This window comes from Dasypus novemcinctus, chromosome 4 (assembly GCF_030445035.2).
Source record: "Dasypus novemcinctus isolate mDasNov1 chromosome 4, mDasNov1.1.hap2, whole genome shotgun sequence".
Taxonomy (NCBI): domain Eukaryota; kingdom Metazoa; phylum Chordata; class Mammalia; order Cingulata; family Dasypodidae; genus Dasypus; species Dasypus novemcinctus.
Window position 1 is genome coordinate 162,024,783 of NC_080676.1, and position 24,631 is coordinate 162,049,413.

At 40.7% G+C, this 24,631-nt stretch overlaps 1 protein-coding gene across 2 annotated transcripts in view; it reads right to left on the reverse strand.

Moving 5' to 3' along the window:
* The window catches only part of DSCAM (DS cell adhesion molecule), a 791,503-nt gene that overhangs the window by 590,103 nt on the left and 176,769 nt on the right, over positions 1–24,631 (reverse strand). The gene's annotated exons all lie outside the window — the stretch shown is intronic.

A 24,631-nucleotide genomic window follows, 5' to 3' on the forward strand; every position in this document is an offset into this window, starting at 1 on the left:
TTAGATTCAGGAGTGCTTGGTCCAAGGATTAGCACTATGTTGATCTGGTAAATTCAGTGATAGAAAGAAGTATGATCCTATATGTTTGTTTATGTGCAAGAAATTTCTGGAAAGCCAGACAAGTAATGAATAAGTAGGTACCTATTTGGGGTGGGGTATGGAGACCTGGGAATGGGTGGATGAGGTTTAGGGTAGGACTAGAATTTTCTCTCAATACTTTTTTGTGCTTTTTGAGTTTTGAATTATGAAAGCAGTATCTACTTACAAAAGCAAACCAAATTATAACCACAAACCAACAGTATGCCCAATCCAGCAGATTTTACTTTGTAGAAACGAATTGGGCAGGTAAAGCACTCCTTGGGTATCCTTTCGGTGAGGGGATACCAAAAACAGCTCCGATTAACATTCCTATGCCAGTGGTGAGCATTCAGGAAGGGGACCCTGAGAATAAGGGTGTTAAAAAAGAATAGACTTCTCAGAGGAGGGAGCCCTAAATCAGGTGGTAAGGTTGGTTTGTTCCAGCATTTGGGGAGGACAAATCCAATCACAGCAGAAGAAAGCAGAACAAAGACAGTGCCACCAAAAAAAGTACCTTCCTCTTGGGTTCTTGATGGTAACATTTAATTTCTGAGTCTGGTTTGATCGGTCAAGCCACTGGCCTTCTCCTTTTTTCTGTCAAACCCCCTGGACAAATGTGTCTCTCAGACTGTTTTCGCCAAGGCATTAAAAATTAACCAATATGTGGTCTGCACTTCTGAAAAGTAAACATCATGTTGCAATTGAGCAAAACTGACACTCTAATAAGTCACAATGAGCTGAGAAGGAATTTTATTGCAAATCCTCACCATGGGGCATTGTAGGAATTCTACATGAATCTTCATATTCATGAAGCTTAATTATAGCAAAATTGCCAATCTGTAGAGTACGGCTGCATTTGAATACTGCTTTCAAGTCTGAAACACGAACAAGGAGACTACGGCCCCTTGAGACAACCCTGCAGTATGTGCAGAGAGGCACAAGTAAAAGGGAATTAGGGGAGGAAAAAAAAATGGAAAAGAAAAACAGATCAAGAGGCACTCTCTTTACCCAGAAAAACGAAAATGCTAATCACAGAAAGGAACTTATTATATACTTGTAATCAGCCATGATATTCAAATTTGTGAATAAAGAATCAAATAAAATTATGAATTTAAGACATTAGTCCTAAAGAGAACACAAATTTTAGTTAGTGCAATGGGTAGCAAGTTGCGAAGGTCATACGCACGATCCATCTGTTCCAATAATAGGCCAAGTGAGGTTCCGTCTCACAGCCCCTGCAATAATCAACTTGAAATCTTAAGTGCACGTTTGGAGAGAAGAGGAATCATCCTGAAATAACTGGGACCGTGGACTTTGGCAACATCTGAACGGAATGATCACAAGCAACACTTTGCACAAGGAAGTTTGCTGACATGTTTTCTATATTAAAACTACCCACGTGGCTCTGACTATCTGATAAAAATTGGGGCAATGGAACTGGCAAGACTGATTTCCTAGCAATGGAACAGCCCCCTCCCCCTGTAAGAATTCTCCTTTCCCCATCCTGAAAGTTTCCCTGGTGGGCTCTGGTCCCCGGGAAGCCCAAAAGCCACTCTGCTCAGTGGATGGTGATCTTGGCACCCCTGCCCTCTTCACACAAGGAGACTGTAACTCTTGGGGGAGCAACATCACAGTGGACAATGTGCCCCCAGACAATCCCAGGCTGATGATGAGTGCAGGATGGGTGACATTTCAGGACACGTATTGTCAAATGACTTGCATAGAGGCCCAGAACAACAGCATTTCAAACTAAAATAAAATGTGACTTCCTCCATTGCTTGAGAGAGGAAGGCATGCATTACAAGCCTAACAACAAGAACTGCAGTTACACTGCGTGCTAGTTCTATGATGGAAACCACGTTGAGGTTTTTAAATCCATCAACTTATCGTTTCTTCACAACACCGCAGGAGTTGGATGTGATGTTCTCAGGAAACCAAAGCCCTGGAGATTGCATGGATCTACCATCACACAGTGAGTGGCAGAAACCAAAGTTGGTGCCAGATTGTGACACTTGACATCCTTGGTCTTTAAAGATCATATACTACTGCCTTTTCCTGAATCATAATGAAATGATCAAAGAGGGAAAGAAGAGGAGAGAGGGAAGGAGGGAGAGAGGGAGTGGAGACAGTGCTGGAAACAGGAAACGATGTCATCAACTGGCCAGGAAGTGTTGAGTTTATGATACAATAATATGATAAGAATGATAATGAAGATGCGGGTGATTCATGCCTACAACCCCTGATCTGCAATTCCAAAATCCAAACATTTCTGAAGAGGAAAAATCTTTTTTCATGATTCGCCTGCCAGCAAAACCTGGCCTGTATTGACATCAGTCCCTATTTGATCTTTGTTCATCTCATTCAGAATGAAAATTCAGAAGTTCCGCTGCAGAAATATTTTCCACTGGGGGCGGGGGGGGGGTTGGAAAACATACAGAATGTGCACTCTATAGCCTATCTAAAAATCTAAGAAATTCTGAAAGATACTCAGCCCCAGGGTTTGGAGAAGGCTCGAGAAGCTGCAGTGTCCACTGTCCTGAAAAATCCTTGTGTCTGGGAGGTTCTGCTTTCCTTGACAATCCAAGCAACCAGAGAACAACCAGTGGTCAAAACACATCTACAATAACAGAAACTTAATGGAAAAAGAAACATAGATCTCAATAACTGACGGAGAAAAGATGCCTACAGGACTGCAAAGAGAATCCAAAGCAATGTTATCACATTAAGATCTGACATCATCTTCTCTCTCCCTGCAGGCTAATTTCATACCCCAGTTTAGTTTGAACCTAAACGAAAGTCACTTTGGATTCTGATTACATTTGGGCTCCCAGGCTCACTAACCGTTGACCTTGAGGTTTCTGGAAGTAGGATATTTCAGTGCCTGGGTTCATAGAAAAACAGGGAAGGTTTGGAGAAATGGTTTCTAAGAAACCTAAAGGTGAATGTTAGCATGTGCAAAATCATGTATACACATTTAAAGCATACCAAATAGTAGCTTCTGTGGTTTGTGAATCTATACATATGCTCTATATACGTATATATATTATAAGTTACGAAAATATGCATAAAAACGTGAGTGGGGCTTTGGCTCTCCAAGATTATTTATTTAAAAATGAATAAAATGTGGCAAAATATAAATAAATGTCTCTGCGTTGGGTTTAAGTGCCTGTTCCACAATTCCCTGTTCTTTTCTGTTGGAGACGCAGTCATTCAAAAGCCTCCCTGAGCGCTGAATTTAGGCCAGCACCTATCCACGCACAGAACAAAACAAGGGATGAAACAGACAAAACCCCTTTTGAAAGGTTTCTTAATTAAAATAAAACATTAAAATAAAAACTAGTTTACTGAGTCTTCTTAGGATCAGAAAACAAATTGACCTTTCTTAATATAGATGAGGAAGGTGTTCATTTGTTTATTTTATTTTAGTGCAGTTTAGATTGACAAAATAATTACCGATAAGAGATTAGTCTAACAAAATGGGCAAATCCCAAACTATGCACAAACACCCAGGCATCACCAGGCAGAGGGAAGGAGTATGGGAGGGACCAGTTACCCTCTCTTCTGTAAGCAGGATGCCTGCTTTATGAGATTACTACTGGGGGAAATGGAAATAGGGAAATAAATAGAAGGACGTTTAACTTCATTTTCCAAAACTTTGAGTGAAAGTTCCTTGCTTAGAAAATAAATTTGAACAATATAGTAAATAAGTATTTGAAGAAATAAAACCTAAAAAAACGAGATTTTACTGCTAAAAATATTCCTATTAAGGTATTTTTAGTTTTACAAAGTATTTCTTATACGAAAAGGAGAAGAGCATAAAATAAGATAACCAGTCTCTTCAGTAGCCCGTGGGGACTAGTGCTTGATAAATGTTACAGATGTGCCCTTAAAGCATAAAGAATGAGGACATTAAGCTGTAAGAAAAAATTGTGAAAACACAAAAGCACCAGAATTTATGAGCATTGACGATTACATCAGAAATAAATGTCTAAAGGAAGTTCACTGTTAGTACTTCTTTCTTGAAGGTGTAATCCCAGCTATCTTTTATCCTCCCATTCCACAGGCCTTTTTCTTTTAATTTATCCTATATCAAATTACTGTTATGACAGATATACCAATCTAAATGTGTTTGCTTTTACACGATGAGTTCCACGCTTTATTTGCAAAGTGATATATTTACATTTTTAAAAGCTGTGCTTTGGCATAGACTGCAGGTCCTAATCTTATTCCCTCATGCACAGGTGTACATTAAAGAGCAGGGACTTGTCGCCCAGCTTGGCACAGGCCGGTGCTGCCCAGTGGTCCTCTCCCCATCCTGGAATCACTGGTTCCAGGACAGCTGTCGTTTCTGTCTCTGAGCATCAGCTCCTGCTCCGGGCTTTCCTTCAGGGAGCTGACTACCATCGACGAAGGCCACCACCTCCACATCCCTAGACACGTTGATGTGTTCAGGTGGGCATGTGACCTCAGCCCATCTCAGGGACTACAGAGAAAGAAAACTCTTCCCCTCAGGGTGCTGAGCTGGTGCCACGGCATCACCGCACCACACCTGGGGAGGGCCTGTCAAGGTCTCCATCGAACTTGGAAGCAAGTCAAGTGCAGCGAGGCTGACAACAAGAGTGAGAAGGCGGCTTGTCAGTGTCTGCACACCTTGATCCAGCCAGGCCTGAAGGCAGAAACTCCTGGAATTTTCAGTTATGTGAACCAATGACATCTGTTTTAACTGAGGTTCTTGCTCATCAGTTGCAATGAAAACAAAGTCCTAACACAAATTATCACCCAATTCCTGAACTCAGTTTACAGTCACAATATAAATAAAATACAGTACTTCTGAATTTCAAGTCAATAACCTTCTGGTAATTATGTATTCAGATACCAATTGACAAAAGTCTAATCAGGCCATGGAAGATGCACATATTACATATTCTTATTCACACATCCCACCTTTCCCTTCCAACATGTCTATCCTCACCTGCAAATGCCCCCCTCATCCAGAGATCAAGAACACAATAGCGGATTCTTCTAATGGACTGAGAAAACACCCCACCCCATTCCCATCATATAGATGTAGAACCAGCGGGGGAGCCTCCTTCTAAGTGGGGTCCCCCCACTGGGGCTCCTAGGTGCTTTCACCGCCTCTACAGAGCTCTAAGAACTCATCCTGCCTGCTCATTCTCCAGGAAGGTGCTGTCCTGCATTTTCAGTCCTTGAGGAAGCAGGCTCCTGCTCATGCCCCACTGACAAAGGTGCAGATGACCTGGCTCAGGCTCCTGCTTTGGTGTAAATCATCAACCTTAGCCTGCCGGGGAGGAGAGTGGCAGCAGCCCTTTGAGCGAGAAGGCCCCTGCTCCCGACAGCACCTGACCCCTGGAAGAAGGCTCTTCTCAAAAACTAGGACGACTGCCAAGCACACGTGGGAGAATGAACACCTGTGACAATTCCCGAGGGGCCACAGGTGTGCTCCAAGAAAGACAGGGAGTCTCCGAGCAGGCTGAGGGAGCACCAGCCCCACCTCCTTTCCAATGCCTCCCCTCCCTTCCTTTCCCGCTTTCTAGGCTGAAGGTCCCAAGAAAGCTACCTAAAACCAGCAGAGGCTGCCGCGGCTCTGCTCTGCCCAAAACTGCACTGCAGAGTCACCGTGATTACTGACCTGTGAGTGGATGCATTGTTATGTTGTTTTTTAAGATTTATTTATTTATATTCATTTTCCCCCCTTCCCATCCTCCCATCCTGCTGTTTTTGCTGTCTGTGTTGTTTTCTCATTTTCTCTCCTCTAAGAGTCACCGGTTTCGATACTAGAGACCTCTGATTGGGAGAGAGGTTCCCCTGGCAATCGTGCCACCCCAGATTCTGGTCTCTGCTGTGCTTCACCTTGACTCTCTCCTTGTCTCTCTTTTGATGCATCATCATGTTGCTGCGTGATCCACTTGCATGGGGCACTGGTTCACCATGCGGGCACTGGCTTGCCACCTGGGCACGCTTTCTCTTCATCTTTTTCACCACGAGACCCCAGGGTTTGAACCCAGGTCCTCCCATATGGTAGGTGGAAGCTCTATCACTTGAGCCACATCTGCTTTCCTGTTATGTTTTTATATTAATGAAATATTGGAAATCACGATCCATCGTTGTGGAAGCACTGAGTGCCAACTACAGGTCAGGCACTCTTCTGAATCTAGGGATAAAATACTGGATGTGACAAAGGATCTACGTTCAGGACCTTTCCTTTCAGGAAAGTGATAGATTAAAAAAGAGGCTGGCTCACGGAGGGAACACTGAGAGTGTGACTGGAACAGAAGGAATCTTCTGAACTGGTATGATCCAGACTAAGACTCAAACAAAAAGAAGGGACCAACTAGGTCCCGGGAATATGCGGGGCCAGACCATTCTGGTGGGGACAATGTAGCAGTTTGATATAATTGATGAATTCCAAAAAGTAATATTAGATTATGCTTGTAATTTGATCTGTACCTGGGTATGACTGAGTCATGATTAGGGCCTTGAGTCCCCACCCCGTGGTGGGTGGGGATTCACAGATAAAAGGCATGGCAAAGGACAGAGTTAGGGGCTTTTAATGTTGGAGTTTTGATGTTGGAGTTTGATGCTGAAGACTTAAGCTGGAGCCCTGGGAAGTCAGCACACAGAGGAAAGAGAAGCCAGCCCCAGGAAGGAAGGAACCTTGAACCCAGAATAAAGCAAGCCCCAGGAATGTAGGAACCCAGGAAGCCTGAACCCTGGCAGACGTCGGCAGCCACCGTGCTCCAAATAGACTTTGGTGAGAGAAGTAACATATGCTTTATGGCCTGGTATCTGTAAGCTCCTACCCCAAATAAATACCCTTTATAAAAACCAACCCATTTCTGGTATTTTGCATCAGCACCCCTTTGGCTAATACAGACAGTATGTGCACAAATCCCAAAGAAGATACAAGAGGCCTAGACTGGACACTGAAAATGAAGTGGGGGGGGGGGGGGGGAGACGGACAGGGTTCCTGCAGCCCCCTGACCTTGGCTTCACTGCCACTCTCTTTGGGGTCCTCACCCATGCTGTGCCCTGCCTGGAATGCTCCCTGTCCAACGCAACACTCAACAATCCCCCAAATTACTCGTCCCTTCCCAACGGATGCAGTTCCCAGGCCCCCTGGCCGGCCAGGTCCCTGCAGATGCACCCCGCAGCCCCCTCCTCTTCCTTTCTAACCTGCCCCTGATTATAGTCAGGGGGTTACAGGATTATTTGTACCAGGTCTCCCTCAAGACCACAAGGCCATAGAGCACAGAGCCCCTCCCTACCCCATCCCAGCCCTGCAGGCAGTGCCCAGTTCACAGCAGGGCCCCAAACACGCTGGCAGGTGACTCGGCGAATGGGTGCTGAAGAAACTACGCAGGCCACATCATCCAAAGACAGAAAGCTTTGTCTGCCCTGCAGTTTGGTGTGAAGATTTCAGAACAGTAGTTAGGCATGCTGCCACCTCATCCCATGATTATCTCCAGCCCCCACTCCCCCGTCCCGTTTGCCCAAAGTGATGCAGGGGACAGAGTCAGTATCAGGAAACACCTTCCCCTGTGAACGCCTGCCAGAGGACATCTCCTGACCTCTGGAGGGTTAGCTGCCTCCACCCAGTGGGGCTCTATGCCCACCTACCAGTGATCGGAGGAGACCAACCCACAGCTGGAAAATGGCAGGTACATCAGCAAGAGGCTTCCGTCCTGTCTCTGTCCCTTCAGCTGACGCAGGCCACCCACAGACCAGGTGCTGGAGGACCTGCCTCGTGCCAAGGACTCCGGAGGCACTTTCCATCTCCTTTAAGGAGTAAAGCAGCCTGAGCAGAAGGGTGGCACCAGCTGCACCACCTCCCTTAGGAGGGAGCTGGGGCACAGAGGGGACTTGTGCTTGCCTGAGCTCCCCCCACAAGGATGCGGCGTGGCGCCCACCTTGGGTTCCAGGTGGCCACCGCCCTCCGCTCCCATCCTGCTGGCACTGCCCTCGCACACACGCATGCCGCTTCTGCCCACATTCAGGAACGTCTTTTTTTTATTGTGATAAAAATACACAACAAAAATGTTCATGTCACCCTTTTTTTTTATGATTCTTTTTTTTTTTTTTTTGAGCACATTAACTGTATTCTTTGGGAGATATCATTTGATGAAATGATGAGTCCAGTTTCTTTCTTTTTTTTTTTAAGCCCTCCCCCTTGCGACTTTTGCATGCTGTCTGCTCTCTGTGTTCATTTCACTGTACGTTCTTCTGTGTATTTATTTATTTTCTCCTCCCCCCTTGCAGCTTGCTTGCTCTCTGCTTTCTGTGTTCATTCGCTGCCGGCTCTTCTGTGTTCTTGCTTGTTTCCCTTTTTTTTGTTGTGTCACCTTGCTGAGTCGGCTCTCTGCAGCGTTTGAGGGCCTGGCGGTGCTCCGCGGTGTGCGGGCGAGCCTGCCTTCACAAGGAGGCCCCGGGACGCGAACCCAGGGCCTCCCATATGGTAGACGGGAGCCCAGCTGATGGAGCCACAGCCACTTCCTCCATGTCACCCATTTTTAAGCACACAATTTGGTGGCATTAACTGCATTCATAATGTTGTGCCACTATCACCAAGATGTATTTCCAAAACTTTTTCATCAGCCCAGACGGAAACTGCATCTGTTAAGCAATAACAGCCCATTCTTCCCCCACCCCACGCCGGGAAGCGCCCCTCGGCTTTCTGTCTCTAGGAATTTGCCTATTCTAGATACTCAAATAAGTGGAATCATAGAGTGTCTATCCTTTTTGTGACTGGTTTCTTTTAGTCATTATCATACCTTCAAGTTTCTATGTATCAGCACGCCACTCCTTTCTATGGCTAAACGGTATTCTACTGTGTGGGTGGACTTCAGGGATGGTGCCTTTATTTTTTTAATTTTTATTTATTTTATCTTTTTTATTATTGTCTTTTTTAAAAAAGATACACGGATCACACAAAATGTTATATTAAAAAACACAAGAGGTTCCCATATACCCGACTCCCCACCCACCCGACTCCTCCCACATCGACAACTTCTTCCACGAGTGTGGCCCATTCATTGCATTTGATGAGTACATTTTGGAGCACTGCTGCACCACATGGATTATAGCTTATGTTGTAGTTTACACTCTCTCCCAGTCCATTCAGTGGGTTATGGCAGGATATATAGTACCCTGCATCTGTCCCTGCAGTATCATTGAGGACAACTACAGTCCTAAAAATGCCCCCATATCACACCTCTTTTTCCCTGTCCCTGTAAATCCCTGGAAGGTGTTTGCTGTCTTTCTGAACCTGAAGCATTTAAGCCTCCACTGCTCAAGCTGCCCCACCGCTCTGGCCTCCGGCTTCACCATCCGTTCCCTGTGTGGTTGTTGCTAGCTTCAAACCACTCTACCCCAAACCACCAAACGTTCCAAAAATCAGAAGCAAGGACTCCACAGATCATTTCAAAGTGATGTGCAGCAAGGCATACAGGTTGCCAAAAGCTGTGATGGCTGGTCCATTCCCTTTTTAACATACTGTTTTCTAATTAGGTGGCTGGAGAGCTACTCTAAAAACTCCTCAGCTGGACTTCATATTTCATCCCCGCCAGGAGAGGATGGTGGGAGTTTTGCGAGAGGGAAATGGTGTGGCCTCAAAAGCTCCTAAAGGAGCCTTTATATCTCTAGAGCAGGGCTTCTTCACCATTTTTGTCCCACAGACCCCTCTGCCAGTCAGGCGAAATAAATAGGACTATAATTTATTTATTGCATACATTCATAAGGAAATGCTAGATTTCAGTTAGAGGTCACAGAAAACAAAGATAAGACGTTGGCTTTTTTCAGTTCAAGCTCATGCACCCCAGGTTAAGAACGCTGCCCGAGAGGCCCTTGGCATGCTTGCCCCAAATCCATGAGGGCGGGGGGTCGTCTTGCCCCTGCACCTCCAGAAGAAGCAGGCTGCCAAGCAAAATGTTGCCCTCCCTCCTTTGTCTTCATGGTATCAGGACATAATGAAGAAGCTAAAAGCGCATCAAAGTTGCTTCCTGTATGGGTCCTATAACGCAGCAAAAAAATAGTATCTTCCTGCTCAGATGGGAAAATCCATGCTCTCCTGCTGACCCTCACCTGTGCAGGTGCAACCACGCTGCTTGAGGAGCCTGCTGTGAGCTCAGAAGCAAACCGACCATACCTGAAGCAAGGTCCTGAGCCAATGGAACAATGGTTTTCTCAAGAGGCAACATTTTTAAACCTAAATGCCTATTTTTATTTAAACACCCTGCTGGAAAAAAAAAATGCCTGCTTAGTTTTCTGAGTGGTGGTTGAAATCATGTGCCTGCAGCATCTATCTTGAGCTCTGTTCCTTGAAGGCTACCAGGGACTCATTCTGAATTGTGTATCTTTTTCTAGTTTATCATTCTGTCTTCTAAAACATAAAATTCTTTTTCCAGTCCCTTCTTTCCAATACCTGTCCCAATTTTTAGCTAGGAAGACAAAGTCACTTTCTTTCCCCACTGATTCACCATGGGTGGATCAGCACGGCCAGGAATATTGAAATACAAGGGCTTGAGCAGTAGACCCTGGCCGGGGGAGCAAGTCAGTGGTGATGTTCCACGTTGTCTGAAAATGATCAATGTCTTCCCTCATTTATGGAGCAAACACTGTCTTCACTAGTCCCGGTGCTGAGTGCTGCCTTATGACAATATCCCAGACTCTTATGAACTGCTAAAAGGCTCTGATATGCACTAAATTGCTTCAGTGAATTCAGCTACAAACTATGACGGGCAGCTGTCTTCAACACTGGCAGCACATGAAACTTCCCTGGAAAGCTTTGAAAAATATGGGTGCTCAGACCCAGCTAGGCTGATGAAGATAGATCTCTGAGAACAGGACACGGGTATTTCATAAAGTCCACCCAGGTGGCCGCCATGTAAAACCTTCCACTCAGGACATAGTCCTGGAGCAGCAGATCCACCAGCACCTGGGAGCTCACGGCAGACCCCACCAGACCTACCGAATCTGACTCTGCTTTAACGAGATACCTGGGTGATGCATATACACACAGCTGTTTAAGAAGCACCAGCCGAGGGGACTAGAATACAAAAGTTTATCTATTGAATTAATAGCTTGTGTTACAGAGAGTTGCACCTCATCTCGTTTTCAGAAACTAACTGTGCAACAATTACTTGTAATATGCAGATTGTTTCCAACCACAGAGAGATGCCAAAGGATGCCACCGTCTTCCTTTAGCATCATCCCACAAAAGATTGTAACTGAGCAAAAAATAAACTATAGAAATTGGTAGTGAGAGGGAGTGATGTGGTGGAGGGAGGACAGTATCCACTCGGGAAGTAGTCCTATGCCACCATCTCCACCAGATTGTAAACTCCCTGAAGGCAGGGACCACCGATCTGTAAAGTTCACAGCTAATTCACAGAACCAGGATCTGCACAGAGCAGGGCCTCACTAAATATTTACAGCATAAATTAATGTTTCCAACACCCCTCTGTTTTTCAGTGTTCTCATCCATATGATCTGCCTCAATTATTTACTCTGAGATGCAAAATATTTAGCAACTAGAGCTCACTGATAAGTAATTATATTATAAACAGACAAAAGGAAAGCTCCTCAAGTCTAGGGCCAATAGGCAGGCTCTTGAGGAATCCTATTTTTCTACATACCACGTGCCCAAATGGTCATTAGTACAGAGATTCTCTTGGCATGCATTCCATTGAACAAAGACTCATCAAGTTGGTCCTACAAGCCAGCTACTATTCTAGGCACTAACCAAAGAAACCAAAACCCTTTTCCTACTGGAGCTTGTGTCTGAGCTATTCATTATTGGGTAACCATGAGTTTTAAAGAAAATAAAGCTGGTAAAGTTATCATCATATTGTTTCCAAATGTTATTAGAATTTTTAAGTCTGCAATTTATTTGTGTGTTCATTTACTAAGGATTGACTTTCCACAACATATGGTGATAACAAAAAATATCCAAACTCGATATCATCAGCCACATTCCTTTCAAGAATATTATGAAAAATAATTCCTTTGATGATTTTTGAAGCTGCTTTTAAAATACAATGTCACACTCTATGATACATTTCAAATCAATTGAGTTAGGTTTTTATCCATGAACAAATTTTCCCATGTAGTTATGAAAAGGTAAAACATATCATAATTCATTTTTTTTTAAAAACTAATTTCCAATTGCTTCTGTCTAGAGGATTCATAATTCCTAATTAAAATACAATCAACTCTAACAAATAGAAAGCAGTTCAAGCATATGTTTTGCATGTAACTTATACAAGCAAAAGCACTGGGTCATCATCAAGTAGCATTACTATTCCATTATGAGAAAATGTATCCTGATTTAAAGGAAGACATTGAAAAAACTTAGCAGCATTACTTTGCAATACAGAAGCATGCACTACGTTGAAGAGGATGCAATCCCTACCCCTGTTCTACTCAGGAACATGACTGCATGGCACTCCTCCAAGAAGACCTGACTATGTTCTTTCAGCTAACCAACTTTCTTGAAGAGATCTAAAAGTTCATTTTCCTCACCTCCTGATTTCAGAAGAAAATGTACGCAGTGTTCTTAATGGAGGGTATTTGGAGACAGATCAAAAAGAGGGAGAAAAGGACCTAAAGGTTGGAAATTGTAAAACTTATGAGGAGAGGTTAGAAGAATTTCTTTAAAGAAGAAACGACAATGGGCCTGGACTGAAAAAAGAAGTCTCCACACACCAACATGAATAAAGAAGAGGATGACTGTGGACAAAATAGAAAATAGTTTCAATTTATACAGATGAAATAAAGTGAGACTGCTTGGAAGTCAAGAAGAGAAGGAGACAATGAGAGAGTCTTCCAAAAATCATATCCTACATAGGAGCAGAAACATGCCCTCAATGATTTTTTTTTTTTTAAATTTAGCAAACATAACCAGGACATAAAAACTACCATGAGATATTCACCATTTTATCCAGAGTTTGTGAGCAGAGCCCAGCATCTCCCTTCAACACCCAACATTCCCTTTCCTTTCCTTTGACCCACCTGAAATTGGATGACACAAATGTCGTGAAGGCTGTGATGAGGATGAATCAGAATAGAGAAGATAAAGCCCAAGGTGAAACAGAAGCAGAGCAACAGTGTGAGCCAGGGCTGGGGGTGGGAATAGGCAGGATTTATGAAAGAGTGTGCTAGGCTTGCTTCAAGAAGACAGTTGTGGTGAGGCTAAGGGGCTGACAGGACACTACCTACCACCATGTGGAGACTCCCTAGGGGACTCCGTCATCATTCAACCATTCAATTCTCATTTATTCAGATAAAATTGATGATAGAAGTACCCCATCTATTATAATGGTACCACCATCCACCACATGCCTGAAACCAAAAACTTGGGTTGTCTCTGAGAACGTCTTTCCCTCACTCCTCACATCCAATCCATCAACCAATTGAATCAAGTCTCCCCCAACATAGCCCAAATTTGTCCCCTTTTCCCTGTTCCCAAGTCTAGCCAAGTTTAGTCAGGTCTACACTGCCTTTGAACTGCAGTGTGACCTCTTCATTTATCCTCCAATGATAAACTTACTCCTCACCTCCACCATTCTCCACATGGCCACCAATGTGTTGACCTCATTCCCCCACTCAGAATTCAACAGGAGCTGGCTGGGCCCACCTCCCGCCCCTCCCTCCCCATTGCCACTGAGGGGTCTTGGCACCAACTGCATACCTGCATACTGTATTCCCCCCAAGGGCCCACGCAGAGCTGCCTTCCTCTTGCCGTTCCACCTCAGCGCAGACGGACACCTTCGCAGGGGCCTTCCCGCTCCACCTACACCACACCACCCAGGAGTTGCCCATCTTGGCATCTGGTTTACACGAGTAAGGATAACAATGAGGCCCAGAAAGGCAGGAAGTAGAACCAGGATCCCATAAAACCTAGGGGCTGTCTAAATTAGATTCCATAAAAATAAAATCTTCGGGTTCATTCTACCTGTGTGTTTGGTCATATAAAAATACCTAGCCCAAGTAGTCCAAATTTAACCCTTAATCATTCACCCTACAGCTAAAAACAAAACAAAACAAAAAAAACCTACTTAAATAAATCAGCTTTAGTGACCTTGAAATCAAAGGAGTGCTTTCCAAACTGTTTTCTAAGGAATCTCATGAGTGATCTGGGAGGGTAAAAAGAAATAAAAATAAAAATTGTCATATCACTTTAGGGTTTGTGGTGCATGCCAAATGGTAAAGAAATGTTTAATGTATTATTTTCTAAATTTCCTTGAACCCAGAATCGACATGACTACCTGCCAGCCCCTACAAACTTAGCTGTGGAAACAGTGATTAAACTTATCTGGTCTTATTAACAGAGAAAGAGGACTCTCAACTTGGAAAAACATTACGACTTTCAAAAGATGGTTTTATTTATGGTTCTAGTCTTGTTCCAGAATTTCAGAGCTCATAACCAGCTGGAAAACAAGACTTTCCTTAATGTTTCATTAATTTTTAAAACATGACATTCATAATCTGCCCATCCTGGCCAGATGAGGAGCAGACTGCTTGTGTTTCTGTACTCTGAAGGCTCAAATAAAAGAGATGATAGTTGTTACACAGGCATTTAGCCCTCAATTTTTTTTATTATAGAAGATTTCAAACATACACAGAAAATAAAAACTAGTATAATTAACCCCCATGGACCCATCACCCAACTTCAATGCTTATCAACTCATGCCACTGCCTCCTACCCAATTATTTTGAAGCAAATCCCAGATATCACATGTTTATTTTTAAAGAACTGAATCTTGGTTAATATTTGTTACTAAGAGCAAAAATGCCACCAACTCTCACCCCACCATTTAAACATACACAACTCCATACACACAAAATGCACTTTATTAAATAAAGTCATTTCAGCTGCTTTGGATTTTAGGCTGGCATCTCTTTGTTCTTTCCCTGGCAGAGCATAAGGAGGTGAGTTAATGGATCTATCCTGTGCCCAGTTAGTATCCATAAGAGTTCAGTAGAAAATGTTTGCTCCAGCCCATAAGGACCAAAATGGTAACACACTATCAACTGTCAGATCAGTTTGATCCACACAATCCTGTCAACAAAAGCAGGTCAGCAGGGTATAGCAGAAAAGGGGGAAAAAATCAATAAATCTTTGAATTAATCATGCAGCTGCCAGTGAAAATTATGGGTGTGCAAATGAAAGGTCCCTGCACTTGGCCTATTTGCTTTTTCTTCCCTCTAGTTATTCTTCCGTTTCCACCTGATGTGGATGTGGAGTCTCTCCTATGAGATTCCCAATCCAATAACTTCACGACTGTAACCGAGTCCAAATAACTGTTCATCATTGATCATTTAAGGCCCACCTAATTCTTTTAAGAAATGATTTGAGACCAAAGATGAATGAACCCTATTTCACTCACAGGAAAAAGAGCTTTCCAAGTTACTGTCAGTTTCCCCCAAGTTTCTTTAATCTTAGTTACAGGTTAATAATAAACAACTTAACCTCTCTATAAAACAGTGCTTACATCCTTTGTCACACATGCAAGTACACAAAGAATTGAACTAAATCTTTCCTAGGGTCCCAGACTTTCCTCTCCTTGAACATCTCATCTCTGCTGTCACACGTGGGTCTCCAATATTTGGCCTTTGGGCTACCTCCTAAATCTAACCAACCTTCAAAACCGCAATATCCTTAAATCACATATCCATATTCACTCCTACTCTACTTCAGGATAACTATTTCACAGGAGAACATACATGTGAAAGCTATTAAACAATAGCTGCTCTTATCAAAAAGGAGCTTTACCTTAGATTCTGAATTTAAAACAGAAACAATCACTTTTATCCCACCTACACCAACAAAGTATAGCATTTTGGGGCTGATATGTGGAAAATATGCATTAAACATATCTTTCAAATAAGGGAAATTCTCTGCTTCAATATTTTTCTTGAAATGATAACCAGCTCTAAAGACTTTCCTTTTTAAAAGCTCAATGCAAAATTAAAGACATTTAAAGCAAATATTTTGTTAATGTTGATAAGGCAAGAGAGAAACAAAAATGTACATGTCTTTTGTACCAACAAATCAAAGCCAATAAAGAAAGAGATTCAGGAATAGAGGCCTGGACTTACGTGTTCAGTACCATAAATAAATCATGTCAAAGTCCAATGAGAATCAATCATCAGGCAGGCCTCAAAGAAACCAGAGGCTTTGTGTTGTCTCCGGTCTAAAACCCACTTCAAAGCTTTCATGGCAACCTTTCACCTGAGACTCACTGAAGACATGATGAGCAACAAGACATTGAGGTGGTCTTCACTTCGTGGTGGAATACTGTAGTACTCAGCCAAAGAGGGAATTAGGGGACATAGACGGGATACAGACAGACATCGAAAATTACAATGCGGAGTGTGCCATTGGAAAAGTATCCTGCAAGGCTGAGATACCTTTTTCTTTGGCAATTCATTACTCATTGTAGAAATTTGGTGATGTAGGCAAATGTTTAAACTCTTGAATACTAGTATAACACTCTGAAGAGCAGAATACTTAGTTTGGAATCTGAGCCATAGGAGCGAGCCCCGGGCATCCAGAGGGTGCAGACAGGGTCTGGCTGCCCACCAAGTATAGGGCCTGGCTGCCTTCCCTTTTGGGAAATGGCCCTTCTCAACTGCAAGATCGTTGTGCTTTTTCCAATAATAGGGTTTTCATTCAAACAGATAATTCCAAGAACTAAAAATTCCACCATCTAATTAGAGGGGTAAAATACTCAGTACATCCTTTCTTTCCTAATAGACTTTGAAAATGACTTGGTGAAAGCTCTTTATGAAAATCCCTTACTTTCCTTGGTACAAGAACAATGGCAGTAAAAGATACTGGTTCAAGGAAAAAGACACTGAAGGAGAAAATATATATGTATAAAAAGAGCAGTGGAAGCAAGGACAAATAAGAGATCAGAAAAAAAATGAGACCAAAGCTTTCGATATACAACTTAGTTCTAAAACAGAGACACAATACAATATCTTTCCAAAACTATGCACAGTGTTTAACCTGGTATGAATATCTAAATTAATATAGGTTATAGAAGTAGGGATGGGTGTTGGGAAAGGTTTGGATGGATGGTAAGGAAGCAAAAGTGTGTGGGAATCCATGAAGGTTTTGATGCTTCAGTGTTTTCCTAGGTATCCACTGTCCTATAGCTTTCATCACCAACTCAAAATATCCTCGATCAAAAAGTCACGAAACACCGAACTAAGGACACATGCATCTGTAAAGAATATATGTATATAATTTTTTCAGACACTACTGTTAAACCTTTCCAGATATGCAGCTTATTGTTTGCATCAAAAGTATTTTAAATATGTGATATTAAAATAAAACTAAAAAATCCAAGTATTTCAAAATAATTCATTTTGGGAAGTGCAATTTTCAATGAACTTCTTTTAAATAGATCTTTAAAAAAATGCCCTTAGTCTTTGTAATATCTTTAATACTGGAATCTATTGCTTATTTTTTATTATATTAGTTTATTTTCTTGTATAAAATCTGTTCCTGGGAATAAAAGTAGTTACTTGCCTTTTAATTGTTCTGTTTTAGCTTTACAGAAAAGTCATGCAGGAAAATACAGAGTTCCCATACAACCTTCACTCACATTCAGAGTTGTCCATATCATTTAACATATTGCATTAGTGTAGTACCTTTGTTACAACTGATGAAAAAAATGTTATAATTAGACTATTGTTAATAATTATATCATATCAGTTATCTCATACAATATTCTTTCGCAACTGGCTTATTTCATTCAACATGATGTCTTCAAGGTTCACCTGTGTTGACACATGTATCAAAGCATTTCTTTTTTATGGCTATTCCATTGTATGTATATATGCCGTATTTCGTTTATCCATTCATCTATTGAGGGACTCTTGAGTTGCTTGCATCTTTTGGCAATTGTGAATAATGTCTCTAACACCATTGGTGCGCAAGTACCTGTTCGAATACCTGAGTTTGATTCTGTTGGGAATGTAGATAGAAGTAGGATTGCCAGATCATATGGTAATTCTATACTTAACTGTCTGAGTAATCGACTGTTTTGCAGAGCAGCTGCACCATTTTATATTCCCACCAACAATGAACACATGTTCCCATTTTAGGCCACACCCTTTCGAATACTTGCTATTTTCCTTTTTCTTTTTTTAATAGTAGCCTTTCTAGTGGGTGTGAAATGGTATTTCATTTGATGTTTTGATTTGTATTTCCCTAACAGCTAATGATGTTGAGCATCTTTTTGTGTGCTCTTTGGCACTTTGGCAATTTTTACATCTTCTTTGGAGAAATGCCTATATAGTATTTTGTACATTTTTTAATTGGGTTGTTTGACTTTTTGTTGTTGAGTTGTAGGATATCTTGATATATTCTGGAATTTAAAACCCTTGTTGGATATGCAGTTCATAAATTTTTCCTCCCATTCTGTATATTGTCTATTTACTTTCATGATGCAGTCCTTTGAGGCACAAAAGTTTTTAATTTTGATGAACTCCAATTATCTCTTTTTTTTCTTTTAATTCATGTTTTTGTTGTAAAGACTAAGAAAGCATTGCCAAATACAAAATCCTGAAGATGTTTACCAAAGTTTACTTATAGGAGTTTTACAGTTTTGTTTCTTACATTTAGCTCTGTAACCCACTTGGAGTAAATTTTTAGGGATGGTGTGAGTTATTGGTCCACCTTCATTTTTTTTTGCATAACCAGTTTTCCCAGCACCATTTGTTGAAGAAACTATTCTTTCCCTATTGAGTGGACTTGGCACATTGGTCAAAATTCAGGTGGCCATTGAAATGACGGTTTATTTCTGAACCCTCTGTTTGATTCCATTTGTCTATAAACCCGCCCTTGTGTCAGTGACATCCTGCTCTGATTACTGTACCTTTGCAATGTTTTAAAATAAGGAGGATAAGTCTTCCAACTTCGTTGTTACATTTCAAGATGGCTTTGGCTCCTGGGCCCCCTTATCTTTACATATAAATTAGGTTACTGATTTTCCATTTCTGCAAAAGTGGCTGCTGGAATTTTTATTGGGATTGCATTGACTCCTATAAATTATTTTGGATGGAACTGACATCCTAATAATATTTATTCTTCCAATCCATGAACATGGAATGGTCTTTCATTTTATTTAGGTCTTTTTTAAAATTTAGCAATGTTTTATATTTTTCCATGTTCAAGTCCTTTACATTCTATGTTAAATTTAATCAGAGATATTTTGTTATTTTAGTTGCTACTATAACTGGAAGGTTTCAGTGATTTCTTCTTTAGATTGTTTAACACTAGCATATAGAAACACTACTGAGTTTTGTGTGTTGATCTTGTACCACCATTTTGATGACTTAATTTATTATCTCTAGTAATTTTTTTGTAATTTTTAAAGAATTTTCTATATATAGCATCAGTTCATATGCAAATAATGCGTTTATTTCCTACTTCCCAATTTGTTTGCCTTTTATTTCTTTTTTTCTTTTTTTAAATTAAATTTTCAAAAAAATTTTAAAGAAACTTTATATTACATAAATATTACATAAAAAATATAGAGGATCCCCATATCCCCCACCCCCTCCTGCTCCCAAACTTTCCCACATTAACAACATCTTTCATTAGTGTGGTACATTAGTTACAACTGATGAATACATATTGAACTATTGCTACTAACTGTGGACTATAGTTTACATTATAGTTTACACTCTGTCCTGAACAATTTTATAGGTTGTGACAAAATGTATAATGGTCTGTATCCATAATTGCAACGTCAGGTAGGGTGATACCAATGTCCGGAAAATGTCCCCATATTACACCTATTCTTCCCTCTCCCTCCCCTCAGAACCTCTGGTGGCACTGCCTTTATACCAATGATAAAAGCTTTTCCATTGCTAGAATGATAATAAGTCTATAATAGAATAATAATAAGCCTACTTTAGTCCATTGTTCATTCCCCAATCTTGAGGGTTTTGGGAAGGTGATAACCTTTCTGTTTCTAATTGAGAGGAGGCTTAGATCCCATGGGGCAGATGGATGGAATTATCTTGCTTGCAGTTGCAGACCTTCTTTCCCGAGGATGGGCGTTGCCCATCATCATCTCCTTGTTAGTTGTCCTGGGCAAGTCCCATGGACTGGAGAGTAGGTGTTAGAATTCTGCTGAGATTCAGGGCTGAACCGGGACATGAACAGACCAAAGATTTAAGCCTCTGGGACATCTATTTAACAAGTATAGTGCTAATTAAAGGTTCACATAAAAGGGGCAGAAGAGCCATTTGTGAAGAAACTATAAATGAGTGTAACTCTGTTAAACTGGGGAGCATAAACTCTAAAGTACAGCCCACTGACAGGGTGCCGAATTCCTGAGTTTGCCTGCCCTGCTTAAAGTGTCTAGATGTCTCTAGAGCTCTCAGGAGCCCCGCTGGCTGTTTTAGGCACCATTTATGTGGCAGTCAATGAGATCCTGCTGAGATGTACATGAGCATAAGCTCTGGAATGACCTCCCTACTCACTCTGAACTCTCTTAGCCATAAAAGCTCATTTGTATTTAACATTTCCCCCTTTTAGTCAAAGTCTTTTTCCAGATGCACTGCTAGTTGGCTCTTGGTAATAATCCTTTAGTGCTAGGGAGGCTTATCCCCGGGAGTCCCACACTGGGGAGAAGATAGTGCATTTCTATGCTGAACTTGGCTTAGAGAGAGGCCACATTTGAGCAACAAGAAGGCTTTCAGGAGGCAACTCTTAGGCAATATATAATACAAGGCTAAGTTTCAATTTCACAAGGAAAGTTTCATAAGTACAATCACCAATATCAAGGGTCTGGTGTAATGGTCAGTCTTCCTTCATTAGGCACTGCCCTTGTACTCAGGGGATTCTTGCCATTCTATTAGAGAATGTAGCAGGACTCCCAGGATGGGAATTCAATATTCTTTTGATCATTGTGTGGGTCTTCACCCACTGAGATAATGCCCCATGAACACCTGAACATATTCATAAGACTTAAAGACATGCCCCAGGTACACCCCTGCCCACACATCCCCCCATCATCAACACCCCACACCAGTGATCCTCCCCTGCCACAGCTGTGACCCTTCTGTGATCCAAAACCTCTCCAAAAATGAAGCCAACAAAATAACGAAATAAAATTAATAGGAAAATGAAATAAGTTTTTAAAATAACAAAAAAATTAAAAATTTTGAAATAATACAAAAAATTTTTGACATTGTCTTCCATAAATGTAAGATCTGTTTCTTTTTCTTTCTAATTGCTCTGGCTAGAACTTCCAGTACAATGTTGACTAATAGAGGAGACTATGGGCATAGTTGTCTTTTTACTGATCTTAGAGGGAAAATTTTCATGCTTTCACTATTGAGTATGATGTTAGCTAGGGGTCATTCATAACCACCCTTTATCATATCAAGAAAGTTTCTACTCCTGATTTTGTGAGGGTTTTTAACAAAGAAGTATTCTAGATTTTGCCAAATGCCTTTTCTGCACCAATTGAAATGATCATGTTTGTTTTTGTCTTCCTTCTACTAATGTTGTATATTACATTAACTGATTTCTTATGTTGAACTATCCTTGCATAACTGAGATAAATCCCACTTGATCATAGTATATAACTCTTATAATGTGCTGTTAGATTTGGCTTGTTAATAATTTTTTGAGGATCTTTGCATCCATATTCATGAGGATTGTAGGTTTGTAATTTTCTTTTATTTGTGGTATCTTTATCTGGCTTTCATATGAGGGTGATGTTATCCTTGTTGCATGATTTAGAAAACGTTCCCTCCTTTTCAAATCTTTGGGAAAGTTTCAGTATGATTGGTATTAATTCTTCTTGGAATTCTGGCAAAATTCACCAGTGAAGCCATCTGGTGCTAGGCTTTTCTTTGTTGGGAGGTTTATATTTACTCATTTGATCACTTATTGGTGGGCTGCTGAAATCTTCTGTTCTTCTTGAGTCACTGTAGGTAGTTTATGTGTTTCTAGGGATTTGTTCACTTCACTAGGTTAGATAAATTTTTTGACATACATGTGTTCTTAGTATCCTCTTATAGATCTTTTTATTTATGTGGGTTAAATGGTATGCCACCCCTTTCCTTCTTGACTGTAATTATATGAGCCCACTCTATTTTTTGCTTTGTTAGTCCAGCAAAATGTTTAATTTTATTAGATCAAAGAACCAACTTTTGGTTTTGCTGATTCTTTCTATTGTGTTTTTATTCTTTATTATATTTATCTCTAATCTTTAGTATTTCCTTCCTTGTGCTCACTCTGGGTTTAGTTCACTTTTCTCTTTCTAACCTCCAGTTGTGAGGTTAGGTCTCTGATTTGAGATCTTTCTTCTTTTGTAACGCAAATTGTTAGAACTAAAAATGTCACTCTCTGTGCTGCCTTGCTATATCCCATACATTTTGATAGTTTGTGCTTTGGTTTTCATTCAGCAGAATGCATTTCCTACTTTGTCTTTTTATTTGGCCCATTAGCTGTTTAAGAGTACTTTGCTTAATTTCCACATATTTGTGAAATTTTCCCTTTCTCCCTATGTTACTGATTTCCAGCTTCATTCCATTGTGGTTGGAGAAGATAATATATTGCATGACAAATATTTTTTTAATTTATTGAAACTTGTTTTGTGACTGAACATATGTTCTATCCTATAGGGTGACCCATGTGCACTAAAGAAATGTATGTTTTCTGCTGCTGTTGGGTTTAGCATGCTATCAAGGCCTGTTAGACATAGCTGGCTAATCACATCATTCAAGCCTGCTTATTTCCTTATTTATTTTTTGACAGTCTATCCATTATTGACAGTGGTGCATTTAATTATCTTACTGTTAATGTAGAGATTTCTATTTCTTCCTTCAAACCTGTCAATATTTTCTTTGCATATTTTGGGGCTCTGCCATTAGTGGCATATATTTCTATAAATGTTCTGCCTTCCTTTTCAATTGGTTCCTTTAATCAGTATATAGTCGCCTTCCTTGTCCATTGTAACAGTCTTTGAATTAAGATTTATTTTATCTCATAGTAGTATAGCTATAACCACTCTCTTTGGTTACTATTTCCAGGGTACAATTTTGGTGGTATTTTTTTTTTCATTCTTTCACTTTCAACATATTTGTGATTTTGATTTTATGGAGAGTCTCTTATTAACTGCCTAGAGTTAGGCCATGCTTTTTAACCCATTCTGCTAATCTCTGCCTTTTGACTGAAGAGTTTAATCCATTTATACTTAAAATAATTTATGTAATCTAAAGCATCTTCAAAAATAAAGAAAAAAATAATTACTGATAAATGCAGGACTTTCTTCTGCCATTTTGCTGTTCGATCTTTGTAATTATTATATCCTTTTTGTGTCTGAATAATTCCATTAGCTCCTACTTTCAGGTTCATTTGGTTTAATGTAGTGCACTTCATTCTTTATATATTTTTGAGATATTTTCTTCTTGATTACTGTCAGGCTTAAATTTAGCATCCTAAATCTATAGCAATCATATTTTATTTGATACCAATTTAATTCAATAGCAAATATGTATATGCTATTATATCTTTACACATTGTATTCCAAAACCATAGGTTTATCATTACATTTTAAGCATTTGCATTTTAACACCTGTGAGAACTAAAAAGCAGTTACATATCAAAAAATATAATAATACTGGCATTTATAATTACTCATATATTTACCTTTACTTGAAGTCTTTATTTCTATTTGTCACTTTATCCACTTTTCCTTTCCTTTCAGTCTGAAGAAGCCCCTTTATCATTGCTTATAGGATGGGTCTAGTGGTGAGGAATACCCTCAGCTTTTAATTATCTATGAATGGTTTAATCCCCCCTCATTTGTTAAAGGCAGTTTCACTGGATATAAACTCTTAATAGGCAATTGTTTTCTTCAATCACTTTAAGTATTTCAACCCAATACCTTCTTGACTCCATGGTTTCTGTTGAGAAATCAGCACTTTTTTTAAAATTTAAAACATTTGATTATTATTTTTGTCTTTATTTTTTTAATATTACATTAAAAAAATATGAGGTCCCCATATACCCCCCACCCCCTTCACCACACTCCTCCCCCCACAACAACAATCTCCCCCATCATCATGAGACATTCATTGCATTTGGTGAATACATCTCTGAGCACCGCTGCACCTCATGGTCAATGGTCCACATCATAGCCCTCACTCTCCCACATTCCACCCAGTGGGCCATGGGAGGACATACAATGTCCAGTAACTGTCCCTGCAGCACCACCCAGGACAACTCCAAGTCCCCAAAACACCCCCACATCTCATCTCTTCCTCCCACTCCCTACCCCCAGCAGCCACCATGGCCACTTTCTCCACACCAATGCCACATATTCTTTGATTACTAATCACAATAGTTCATGAATAGAAGATCAGTAAGTCCACTCTAATCCATACTCTATTCCTCCATCCTGTGGACCTTGGAATGGTTGCAGCACTTAATCTTATAGATAACCCCTTGTATATGACACATTGCTTTTCTCTTGCAGCCTTCAGAAATCTTTCCTTGTCC